A 9,920-nucleotide genomic window follows, 5' to 3' on the forward strand; every position below is an offset into this window, starting at 1 on the left:
TGAGAATCACAAGGCCACAGGCCCACACTTCCTGAGGCGGGCAGGGGCTGCCCCGTTCCCTGAGCTCAGCAGGTACCATGGAGGTCAAGACGAGGTCACACTGACACGTCCCTCCCTCAAGCCCATCTCGCCTCTTGCAAGAGGAATCTTGAGAAATCCTCAGGCCTTATCACCCTACTGCCTCTTCCCGACACCCATTTGCCCCTACTCTCCCAAACTATCCCACGCCAACCTGACTAAGTTAGACATGCAGCCTTGAGTATTTGAAAGAATAAACCGTAAAGCATTTGCTCTGACGTGTTGATTATCCTTTGACTGCAGAAGGGGTTTTCACTTACTAACGGCTAACATTCATTGCACACTTACTATGTATGAAGCCCTGATGCAAACACTTTCAATGTATTTACTCATTCAGTGCCCCAAGGGGTGGGTACTCTCATCTTCATTGTACAACTGGGGAAACTGAGGTATTAAGAGAGATTAAGTAACCTGTTTAAAGTCACACAAGTGAAGCAGTAGGGTCAGGATTTGGGACAAGGCGGTTTAACTCCTGAGTCCCTAGGTTTAGCCCAATTTGTTGAAATTCCTCTATTAAGGCCAATTTTATTTTTCCCACTTTTGTAAGGTATTGAGAACAATAAAAAGGGTGTAGGGCTTCCCTGGTGGCGCAGTGGTTGAGAGTCCGCCTGCCGATGCAGGGCACGCGGGTTCGTGCCCCGGTCTGGGAAGATCCCACATGCCGCGGAGCGTCTAGGCCCGTGAGCCATGGCCGCTGAGCCTGCGCGTCCGGAGCCTGTGCTCCGTGACGGGAGAGGCCGCAACAGTGAGAGGCCCGCGTACCGCAAAAAAAAAAAAAAAAAAGGGTGTGAACTGGATTTAGCAGAAAGCACTAGATAAGCTGCCTGCTGGGCAGGATGGTATTACTCAGCCGGTCTGCAGAACCATTTACCAGCAGTGAAACCGTGTGATTTGCATGTCAAGGGCCTGGAGCTGCTCACGCACCCCCTTAAAGGAACTGGGGCAGGTCAGAATGATGTAATCAGGACTTGGGGCCACCCCAAGAAAGAGGAAACAGTCTGGTAGTCTGGGTCATAAACCCAGACTGGATGCTATAAACCCTGTCTGAACCCCTGGGGTAACCTCTGAGCCTTGAGGGTAAGGGTGCAGGGTGAGGGGTTCCGTTCCCTTCCTCTCCCCTCCCGGAGGAGCTTCTTTGTGTTTTGGTCACCCACCCTTGTGATCCACCCTGCTGGTAGTATGGCATCATCAGGAAAGAGGCATATAGCCCAAGTCCTACCTGGGCAGCTGCATGTTTCCAGCTGCATGTTTCCAGCTACAGAGCTGATGTAACTTGGTAGTAAAGAAAAGAGTGAAATAAAAACGCCCCGTTTATCATTTGTTGATCTTAATTAGGTTCACATTGCCATAAACATATTCCAGCCACAGATCTGGCCTTGACCACACCACAGGCCAACGTCATAAAGCTTTAGGTCCTCTTGATTCCCGGATTTGGTCATCCTCATTGCTTAATCTGGCTGTGTTGACTTAAAATGACTAGGCAGCCCACTGTGATTGCCCCTGGCTCAGTGTCCTACAACTTCTCATTTTATGTCACCTGGGGATAAGACTCAGATACAGCTGGAGACATCTGCAGTGGAAATGAGCCCTGTGGTCATAGTTGCTCTGAACTGAGGTGTGGGTTGGACAGAACGGGTCCAAGTGCAGCTATAAACGAGGATTTGTCGTCTCCCTTCCTTCCTGTGTTGAATTAGAACCAAAGCTGAATGCCATCATCGGCTTCTTCCTGTCCCAGCTGCCCCCCTCCCCATCACCTCCACTCCCTTGTCGGCGCTTTCTCTCCTCCCCCTCGCCTTCCACACTCTTTATTCCCTGGTGTAATAAGTCAGTTCTGTACTCTCTCTCTTCCTCTCTCATTTGATTTTTACAGCCCAGCCGGTCATACAGCCAGTTTTCCAACCACCAAGATGACATAAAATCCTGATTTGCCTACGTTATAGGCGCTTTTAGAGCTCGGAAATGGCAGCCGTCCTTCCCTTGTGTTTCTGCATCTCCAGCATCACCCCCACCGCACCCCACCCTCCGTGTCAGCTACTGCCCTGGCATAGACAGCCTCTGAGTGCAGCCCTGCCTGTGCCGCCCATGGTTCTTGGAGGTAAGCCGTCACAGGAGTGGGCTGGGCAGAGCGTAGGTCTGTGTGTTAACTCTGCCTCTTAACATGTGTGCTTGGAGAAAGGGGGTCAGTTCCCCAGCCTCCCATTTTCTGGCCCACACGCTGCACTCTGGCCTGCTCGGTCCAATCCGCAAATCAGTTCAGAAGAACCTGTGACCACAGGGCTCATCTGTGAAGTGGGAGTGAGAATGACACCTGCCTGGCCCATCCTATTACTGCAGGGCTTAGATGTGATACTCTACGTGAAACCCATACTACAGGGTGGGACATAGAAAATGCTCGGTCAGTGGTAACAATGATTACTGTGAGCTATTCCAGAGGACCAAGAGAAGGTTGCATGTGACGGCCCCCAGAAAATGGGCAGAGTGGGAGCCCCATGTCCTCCATCCTGCCCATCTCACTTGTGGGGATGCCTGCCAGCTCCATGTTGGAGGGGTTTGTACTTTGCTAACTAGTTGGCTGCTGAGATTTCTCAGGAGACTCTTAAAAACTTCTCCTAGGATGTTTTGAGTCCATGCTGCCCTGATTGACATGCAGAGTCAGCATTAAGCTTGAAACTGTGCTGCTCACCCTAAAAAAAGAGACTAAGAAGTACCCATGGTTTTCCCCTAAAATGGCTCTTCTCTCAAGCCTTTCAGGAATTCTTTCGTTCTGCTGGATTTAATCTGAAGGTACATTTAACTGACTTCTGACCAAATAACACAAGAACCACACCTCAACACCAATACCTGCCGGGTACCCTCTGGACCCTCAGCACGCCTGTGGACCAGTTCGGAAAAGAGAACACGTGTGCTCAAGATGTCCACTGCATCCTAGCATGCCTAAGGATTGGAAGCCAACCGTAGTGTACAGAGCCTGTTCTTCCTGGATTAAGATACCTAGGAAGGTTTCTTGTAAAACCAGAGAGCGCGTAGTCCTATGTGTTCTCACTAGAACCTGGGCCATAGCACCCCGTCCTCATGTAACACTCAAAGACCACCCAGAGCTGCCTTTCTCATGCCACCAAGGCAGTTCTTACCTCACAGAGGTTTCATTCTTCTGAGGGCTCGGGCCACAGCTGGGAGAATTGGGGCTAGACAAAGTGAAGGTTGTGCAGGCCCTGAGTATAGTCCAACATTCAAGTGGTTGTAAAGGTTGAAAGAGGAACCTTCTTTGGAAACATTTCAAATTAGAAACCAGGCTTAGTCTAGTAGTCAGTTGATCTGACAGTGTCAGAAATTACCAGGATGATCTCTGAAGTTCTAACAGGTTTGTGCTCTCAAGAGTAGAGATGAACAGAGGGATATGGTTCATCAGCCTCCACCAGTAGACATCAACTCCATACTACTCTCACCACACACAAAACCTCCATCACTCAGATTTCCTCCCTGTCCCTCTCTGCAAACTTCACACCCTGGCACACCCACACACCCTCTCTGCTAGCTCTCTCCATCCGAATCCCCCTAGTCTCACACAGATCGCTTGTCCCCAAAATCACATATCCATATGTTATACGTGGTTGGCCTTCATATTTCTCATGATTGTCCATACATGGAAAGGAAAAAGGCTCTCTAAAATCATGATCAGCCCAAGATCACAAGAAGGATAAGCCCCCTTTTAGCAACTGATAATCAAGCACTTAAGAATGAAAGAGAAAGCAATATTCCTCAACTCAGCTCCCTCTCTATTTTCTCAAAGAAAATGATTTTCAAGGATACAATAGTTATTGAGAAAATGAATCGTAGGCCAAGGTGTATGAAGAGATGATATCAATTATTTAGGTAAGTACAGGCAAAATTGCAGAATTATTTAAGCAGTAATGCATGAGCACCAGAAGGGTTATTCATCCTTACCAGGGCTCATAAAAAACAACTCTTGAAAGTCTAATCTTATTTTCTTCTTTGATGTTTACTAGACTGGTGGATCAGGTTTGTAAGATCAGTTTCACATAGCTGAGCTTCAACAACATACATGACAAAGTCTTACTTCCATGTGGCCCAGCAGGATTCAATGAACAATGGTACCCAAAGTATGGTGATTAATAGATTAGTATCAATCTGAAACAGTGTTCTGCAACCTTGGGTAACCCTTGCTTCCCGGAGAGTAACAGACAAATTTCACGTCTTCCGTGAGTCTTACTTTAGATTTCAAACATCATGACCAACCACAACAATCTGATAATGAGACAAAGTGCTACTTTGTTTTCAAACTACACATGCCCTCCCAGGAGATTCTGATACATAAAAGCAAAGTGAAGCTTAGAGATCCATTCACTCATGAAGCTAATATTTATTTAGCACGGACTATATGCCTGGCATGCTTTTGTGGCTGGAAAACACTAAAGCGAAAAAAACAAAAATAAAAACACACCCAAAGATTCCTGCACTCTAATCTAGGGATGTGATAGTGTTTACCCAAATGAACCCACTCAATGGTAAGGCAGGTTTGTGGTCCTGTGGCACCTGAGCAATTATAGGTGCTTCAGGAATATGTGCTCTTGAATGACACCATCAGAGCTGGGGGTCAAACACCCACTTTTTGACTACAAAGATAACACACTTTCTCAGCTCTACCTGGAACAAATTTAAGAAATAAATGAAACTTGTACTTGGGTCTGAAAAAGCTGATTATATCAGGGCAAGATGGAGATGATAGCAGGGGCAAAAAAGTAGGCAGAGGCAAAGAGAATAAATTCAATGTATGTATTCATCCAACGAATGTTTATTAGGATTTATCAGACCTTTTGCTAAGTTATGGGACACTATGACAAGCAAGACAGTCACAGTCCCCACACTCCCCACTGGAGCTTATGGTCCAGTGAATAGACAACCACAGGGTGCTGTGGCTACCCCCAAAAATAAAAATGCAACCGGGGCCCCAGAGTTCCCACTGTCAGATGAGGGGGATGATGAGCCCCACTGAGCTGGCCATGATTAGACTATGCCCGGAAAACTGCACTCAGTTGCAGACACCAATACAGAGATACAGAGCTCGATCACATTCAGAGAAGAGTGAACTGGGTGATGAAGGGAGAAAAAGTGTGTAACACAGCAATGAGCGGGTAAACTGGGCATGAGCCCAAGAAGAAAATGAGGGATGACATGGTAACTACCTTCAAGTATACAACAACTACTGTGGTGATCATAAAGGCTGCTCTTCAAGTGTTTCCAGCTCTCTGCCTCCTGGACACTGAGTAAGTTGAGACCACATGAAGAGTTTTAGCCAACAAGTTAAGAGCAGAATGATGTATAATGTGTGTAACCTTGAACATTCAGTGCTGGGACGGACTCTCTTTCCCCTCCAGCCAAGGCCTCGACAAACCCTTGATGGACATTTTACAAGATCAGCCATAATTACTCATATTTTCATTACTGCTAAGATTGTGGTGGGTGGTTGTCACTGGGGCATAACCTAGTCCATCCTAATGATTGCTATATGGAGAGAGTCTGGTAATTTAGAGCCCCCAGGGTTAAAACTAGGATCATGTCAGGCTGCAACAAGGGTTAAAGAATTTGTTTTAGCATAAAAGTGAACTTTTTTTCACAAAGGTACTCAAATGTGTAATCAGCTTCCTTGGGAAAGAAAGAGTTCACCATCACTGGACATCTTCAAGGACTCTACAATCTTTGGTGAGATGGTGGACAGGAGGTCAGAATGGACCATCTCAGAGAGGCTCCTTTCAACCCTGGGAGACCATCATGACACACACTGAATGGGCTTAGCGAGCACACTGTAACTGTGCTGCTTCTCTGGGCCCACCGGGGGAGGCCTGGGGCTGGCTCACCATAATGTCTCCACTGGCCACATGCCCTGGCCCCTGCTGCTTTCACTATACCACACCGTCCTGCACCTGTGCTCAGCATTGCTGACGGGCTCAGGAAGTGTGTACAAACTGCACAGCAGCTCAGATGACAAAGAGGTAAAGCAAATGATAAAGGCTCTCTTGACTCACTATCATGCAGAATGATAAATAGTCCTCTCGGACTACTGTCTGCATCATTAGCATCCTAGGGGCATTAGAAAACCTCTGAATTCACCCCTATTGATTTGTCCCTCATCACGCTTATCTGCTTTCTAGGAAGAAGAGCTAAACATCCTCCCTAACCAGGCAGAACTCCAGCACAGATATCTGCTCTGGAGAGATATGTGTTGAGAGAGAGAGAGAGAGCTAGGGAGAAATATGGATCTTACCATCAAAGGCTGGGTTTGACAAGTGCACACAGAACATTCTCCAGGACAGATCACATCTTGGGTCACAAATCAAGCCTCAGTAAATTTAAGAAAATTGAAATAGTATCAAGCATCTTTTCCGACCACAATGCTATAAGACTAGATATCTATTACAGCAAAATAAAACTGTAAAAAACACAAACATATGGAGGCTAAACAACCAAGAGATCACTAAAGAAATCAAAGAGGAAATCAAAAAATACCACGACAAATGACAATGAAAACACAATGACCCAAAACCTATGGGATGCAGCAAAAACAGTTCTAAGAGGGAAGTTTATAGCAATACAATCATACCTCAAGAAACAAGAAAAATCTCAAATAAACAATCTAACCTTACACCTAAAGGAACGAGAGAAAGAAGAACAAAGAAAACCCAAAGTTAGTAGAAGGAAAGAAATCATAAAGATCAGAGCAGAAATAAATGAAATAGAAACAAAAAAAAAAGAGCAAAGATGAATAAAACTAAAAGCTGGTTTTTTGAGAAGGTAAACAAAACTGATAAACCTTTAGCCAGACTCATCAAGAAAAGGAAGGAAAGGACTCAAACCAATAAAATTAGAAATGAAAAAGAAGTTACAATGGATACCACAGAAATACAAAGAATCATAAGAGAATGCTACAAGCAACTATATGCTAATAAAATGGACAACCTCAAAGAAATGGACAAATTCTTAGAATGGTATACCTTTCAAGACTGAACCAGGAAGAAACAGGAAATATGAACAGACCAATCACAAGTAATGAAATTGAAACTGTGATTAAAAATCTTCCAACAAACAAAAGTCCAGGACCAGATGGCTTCACAGGTGAATTCTATCAAACATTTAAAGAAGAGCTAAAACTGATCTTCCTCAAACTCTTCCCAAAAATTTCAGAAGAAGGAACACTCCCAAACTCATTCTATGAAGCCACCATCACCCTGATACCAAAACGAGACAACCATACTACAAAAAAAAGAAAATTACAGACCAGTATCACTGATGAATATAGATGCAAAAATCCTCAACAAAATACTAGCAAACAGAATCCAACAACACATTAAAAGGATCATACACCATGATCAAGTGGGAATTACCCCAGGGATGCAAGGATTCTTCAATATACACAAATCAATCAATGTGATACACTGTATTAACAAATTGAAGAATTAAAACCATATGATCATCTCAATGGATGCAGAAAAAGCTCTTGACAAATTTCAACACCTATTTATGATGAAAACTCTCCAGAAAGTGGGCATAGAGGGAACCTACCTCAACATAATATAGGCCATATATGACAAACCAACAGCGAACATCATCCTCAATGGTGAAAAACCGAAAGCACTTCCACTAAGATCAGGAACAAGACAAGATTGCCCATTCTCACCAGTCTTATTCAACATAGTTTTGGAAGTTTTAGCCACAGCAATCAGAGAAGAAAAGGAAATAAAAGGAATCCAAATCAGAAAAGAAGAAGTAAAGCTGTCACCGTTTGCAGATGACATGATACTATACGTAGAGAATCCTAAAGATGCTACCAGAAAACTACTAGAGCTAATCAATGAATTTGGTAAAGTTGCAGGATACAAAATTAATGCACAGAAATCTTGCATTCCTATACACTAATGATGAAAAATCTGAAAGGAAAATCAAGAAAACACTCCCATTACCATTGCAACAAAAAGAATAAAATATCTAGGAATAAACCTATCTAAGTAGACAAAAGACCTGCATGCAGAAAATTATAAGACACTGATGAAAGAAATTAAAGATGATACAAATAGATGGAGAGATATACCATGTTATTGGATTGGAAGAATCAACATTGTGAAAATGACTATACTACCCAAAGCAATCTACAGATTCAATGCAATCCCTATCAAACTACCACTGGCATTTTTCACAGAACTAGAACAAAACATTTCACAATTTGTATGGAAACACGAAAGACCCCGAATAGCCAAAGCAATCATGAGAACGGAAAACGGAGCTGGAGGAATCAGGCTCCCTGACTTCAGACTATACTACAAAGCTACAGTAATCAAGACAGAATGGTACTGGCACAAAAACAGAAAGATAGATCAATGGAACAGGATAGAAAGCCCAGAGATAAACCCACACACATATGGTCCCTTATCTTTGATAAAGGAGGCAGGAAGTTACAGTGGAGAAAGGACAGCCTCTTCAATAAGTGGTGCTGGGAAAAGTGGACAGGTACATGTAAAAGTATGAGATTAGAACACTCCCTAACACCATACACAAAAATAAACTCAAAATGGATTAAAGACCTAAATGTAAGGCCAGAAACTATCAAACTCTTAGAGGGAAACATAGGCAGAACACTCTATGACATAAATCACAGCAAGATCCTTTGTGACCCACCTCCTGGAGAAATGGAAATAAAAATAAACAAATGGGACCTAATGAAACTTCAAAGCTTTTGCACAGCAAAGGAAACCATAAACAAGACCAAAAGACAACCCTCAGAATGGGAGAAAATATTTGCAAATGAAGCAACTGACAAAGGATTAATCTCCAAAATTTATAAGCAGCTCATGCAGCTCAATAACAAAAAAACAAACAACCCAATCCAAAAATGGGCAGAAGACCTAAATAGACACTTATCCAAAGAAGATATACAGATTGCCAACAAACACATGAAAGAATGCTCAACATCATTAATCATTAGAGAAATGCAAGTCAAAACTACAATGAGATATCATCTCACACCAGTCAGAATGACCATCATCAAAAAATCTAGAAACAATAAATGCTGGAGAGGGTGTGGAGAAAAGGGAACACTCCTGCACTGCTGGTGGGAATATGAATGGGTACAGCCACTATGGAGAACAGTATGGAGTTTCCTTAAAAAACTACAAATAGAACTACCATATGACCCAGCAATCCCACTACGGGGCATATACCCTGAGAAAACCAAAATTCAAAAAGAGTCATGTACCAAAATGTTCATTGCAGCTCTATTTACAATAGCCCGGAGATGGAAACAACCTAAGTGCAAATCATTGGATGAATGGATAAAGAAGATGTGGCACATATATACAATGGAATATTACTCCATAAAAAGAAACAAAATTGAGCTATTTGTAATGAGGTGGATAGACCTAGAGTCTGTCATACAGAGTGAAGTAAGTCAGAAAGAGAAAGACAAATACTGTATGCTAACACATATATATGGAATTTAAGAAAAAAAAATGTCATGAAGAACCTAGGGGTAAGATAGGAATAAAGACACAGACCTACTGGAGAACGGACTTGAGGATATGGGGAGGGGGAAGGGTGAGCTGTGATAAAGCAAGAGAGAGGCATGGACATATATACACTGCCAGACGTAAAATAAATAGCTAGTGGGAAGCAGCCGCATAGAACAGGGAGATCAGCTCGGTGCTTTGTGACCGCTTGGAGGGGTGGGATAGGGAGGGTGGGAGGGAGGGAGACGCAAGAGGGAAGAGATATGGGAACATATGTATGTGTATAACTGATTCACTTTGTTATAAAGCAGAAACTAACACACCATT

Source organism: Phocoena sinus, chromosome 2 (assembly GCF_008692025.1).
Source record: "Phocoena sinus isolate mPhoSin1 chromosome 2, mPhoSin1.pri, whole genome shotgun sequence".
Lineage (NCBI taxonomy): Eukaryota > Metazoa > Chordata > Mammalia > Artiodactyla > Phocoenidae > Phocoena > Phocoena sinus.